This window comes from Lactuca virosa, chromosome 4, assembly GCF_052849685.1.
Source record: "Lactuca virosa cultivar CGN04683 chromosome 4, Lactuca_virosa_CGN04683_v6, whole genome shotgun sequence".
NCBI lineage: Eukaryota > Viridiplantae > Streptophyta > Magnoliopsida > Asterales > Asteraceae > Lactuca > Lactuca virosa.
The window spans coordinates 9,515,714-9,519,938 of record NC_136429.1 but is presented as its reverse complement, the minus strand read 5'-3'; positions in this window follow the sequence as shown (position 1 = coordinate 9,519,938).

Genomic DNA, 4,225 nt, shown 5'->3' with positions numbered 1-4,225 from the left:
TTGTCATTATTTATAACAAACTAATAGGTTTTTCTAGACGCTTTTGGACTAAATTATTTGTATATTTCTCTTTAAAAATAACATAAGTTTAGATGCAATAAAGTTCGACTTGCCCAATTTGAATTGAGAAGTGTCACCAAATATTATTCATTTGATTAAATTAGCAACTTTATATCAGCATTATTACGTTCTCATTCTATATAGCCAATTAAAAGGTTTTTATAGACGCTTTTGAATGAAATTCATTATACATTTCGATAACGTAAGTTTAGAGGCTCTAAATTCGACTTCCCCAAATTTCAATTAAAAAGTGGCACCAAATATAATTTATTTGATTATATTAGCAACTTTTTATCAACTTTATTACGTTGTCATTATTTATAAAAAAGTAACAGGTTTTTCTAGACGCTTTTAAAACGAAATTATTTGTATATTTCTCTTTAAAAATAACATAAGTTTAGATGCTATAAAGTTCGACTTGCCCAATTTGAATTGAGAAGTGTCACCAAATATAATTCATTTGATTAAATTAGCAACTTTATATCAACATTATTACGTTCTCATTCTATATAGCCAATTAAAAGGTTTTTATAGACGCTTTTGGACGAAATTCGTTATAAATTTCGATAACATAAGTTTAGAGGCTATAAATTCGACTTCCCCAATTTTGAATTCAAAAGTGGCACAAAATACAATTTATTTGATTATATTAGCAACTTTTTATCAACTTTATTGCATTGTCTTTATTTATAACTAACTAACAGGTTTTTCTACACGCTTTTGGATGAAATTCATTCTATAGTTCACTTTAAAAATAACATAAGTTTAGATGCTATAAAGTTCGACTTGCCCAATTTGAATTGAGAAGTGTCACAAAATATAATTCATTTGATTAAATTAGCAACTTTATATCAACATTATTACGTTCTAATTCTATATAGCCAATTAAAAGGTTTTTATAGACGCTTTTGCACGAAATTCATTATACATTTCGATAACGTAAGTTTAGAGGCTATAAATTCGACTTCCCCAATTTTGAATTAAAAAGTGGCACCAAATATAACTTATTTGATTATATTAGCAACTTTTTATCAACTTTATTACGTTGTCATTATTTATAACTAACTAACAGGTTTTTCTAGACGCTTTGGGATGAAATTCATTCTATACTTCTCTTTAAAAATAACATAAGTTTATATGCAATAAAGTTCGACTTGCCCAATTTGAATTGAGAAGTGTCACCAAATATAATTCATTTGATTAAATTAGCAACTTTATATCAACATTATTACGTTCTCATTCTATATAGCCAATTAAAAGGTTTTTATAGACGCTTTTGGACGAAATTCATTATACATTTCGATAACGTAAGTTTAGAGGCTATAAATTCGACTTCCCCAATTTTGAATTAAAAAGTGGCACCAAATATAATTTATTTGATTATATTAGCAACTTTTTATCAACTTTATTACGTTGTCATTTTTTATTTCTAACTAATAGGTTTTTCTAGACGCTTTTAGACGAAATTATTTGTATATTTCTCTTTAAAAATAACATAAGTTTAGATGCAATAAAGTTCCACTTGCCCAATTTGAATTGAGAAGTGTCACCAAATATAATTTATTTGATTAAATTAGCAACTTTATATCAACATTATTACGTTCTAATTCTATATTGCCAATTCAAAGGTTTTTATAAACGCTTTTGGACGAAATTCATTTTACATTTCGATAACTTAAGTTTAGAGGCTATAAATTCGACTTCCCCAATTTTGAATTAAAAAGTGGCACCAAATATAATTTATTTGATTATATTAGCAACTTTTTATCAACTTTATTACGTTGTCATTATTTATAACTAACTAACAGGTTTTTCTAGACGCTTTGGGATGAAATTCATTCTATACTTCTCTTTAAAAATAACATAAGTTTATATGCAATAAAGTTCGACTTGCCCAATTTGAATTGAGAAGTGTCACCAAATATAATTCATTTGATTAAATTAGCAACTTTATATCAACATTATTACGTTCTCATTCTATATAGCCAATTAAAAGGTTTTTATAGATGCTTCTGAACGAAATGCATTATACATTTCGATAACGTTAGTTTAGAGACTATAAATTCGACTTCCCCAATTTTGAATTAAAAAGTGGCACCAAATATAATTTATTTGATTATATTACCAACTTTTTATCAACTTTATTACGTTGTCATTATTTATAACAAACTAACAGGTTTTTCTAGACGCTTTTGGACTAAATTATTTGTATATTTCTCTTTAAAAATAACATAAGTTTAGATGCAATAAAGTTCGACTTGCCCAATTTGAATTGAGAAGTGTCACCAAATATTATTCATTTGATTAAATTAGCAACTTTACATCAACATTATTACGTTCTCATTCTTTATAGCCAATTAAAAGGTTTTTATAGACGCTTTTGGACGAAATTCGTTATAAATTTCGATAACGTAAGTTTAGAGGCTATAAATTCTACTTCCCCAATTTTGAATTCAAAAGTGGCACCAAATATAATTTATTTGATTATATTAGCAACTTTTTATCAACTTTATTACGTTGTCATTATTTATAACTAACTAACAGGTTTTTCTAGACGCTTTTAGACGAAACTATTTGTATATTTCTCTTTAAAAATAACATAAGTTTAGATGCAATAAAGTTCGACTTGCCCAATTTGAATTGAGAAGTGTCACCAAATATAATTCATTTGATTAAATTAGCAACTTTATATCAGCATTATTACGTTCTCATTCTATATAGCCAATTAAAAGGTTTTTATAGACGCTTTTGAATGAAATTCATTATACTTTTCGATAACGTAAGTTTAGAGGCTCTAAATTCGACTTCCCCAAATTTCAATTAAAAAGTGGAACCAAATATAATTTATTTGATTATATTATCAACTTTTTATCAACTTTATTACGTTGTCATTATTTATAAAAAAGTAACAGGTTTTTCTAGACGCTTTTAAAACGAAATTATTTGTATATTTCTCTTTAAAAATAACATAAGTTTAGATGCTATAAAGTTCGACTTGCCCAATTTGAATTGAGAAGTGTCACCAAATATAATTCATTTGACTAAATTAGCAACTTTATATCAACATTATTACGTTCTCATTCTATATAGCCAATTAAAAGGTTTTTATAGACGCTTTTGGACGAAATTCGTTATAAATTTCGATAACATAAGTTTAGAGGCTATAAATTCGACTTCCCCAATTTTGAATTCATAAGTGGCACAAAATACAATTTATTTGATTATATTAGCAACTTTTTATCAACTTTATTGCATTGTCATTATTTATAACTAACTAAAAGGTTTTTCTACATGCTTTTGGATGAAATTCATTCTATAGTTCTCTTTAAAATTAACATAAGTTTATATGCAGTAAAGTTCGACTTGCCCAATTTGAATTGAGAAGTGTCACAAAATATAATTCATTTGATTAAATTAGCAACTTTATATCAACATTATTACGTTCTAATTCTATATAGCCAATTAAAAGGTTTTTATAGACGCTTTTGCACGAAATTCATTATACATTTCGATTACGTAAGTTTAGAGGCTATAAATTCGACTTCCCAAATTTTGAATTAAAAAGTGGCACCAAATATAATTTATTTGATTTTATTAGCAACTTTTTATCAACTTTATTACATTGTCATTATTTATAACTAACTAACAGGTTTTTCTAGACGCTTTTAGACGAAATTATTTGTATATTTCTCTTTAAAAATAACATAAGTTTAGATGCAATAAAGTTCGACTTGCCCAATTTGAATTGAGAAGTGTCACCAAATATAATTCATTTGATTAAATTAGCAACTTTATATCAGCATTATTACGTTCTCATTCTATATAGCCAATTAAAAGGTTTTTATAGACGCTTTTGAATGAAATTCATTATACTTTTCGATAACGTAAGTTTAGAGGCTCTAAATTCGACTTCCCCAAATTTCAATTAAAAAGTGGAACCAAATATAATTTATTTGATTATATTATCAACTTTTTATCAACTTTATTACGTTGTCATTATTTATAAAAAAGTAACAGGTTTTTCTAGACGCTTTTAAAACGAAATTATTTGTATATTTCTCTTTAAAAATAACATAAGTTTAGATGCTATAAAGTTCGACTTGCCCAATTTGAATTGAGAAGTGTCACCAAATATAATTCATTTGACTAAATTAGCAACTTTATA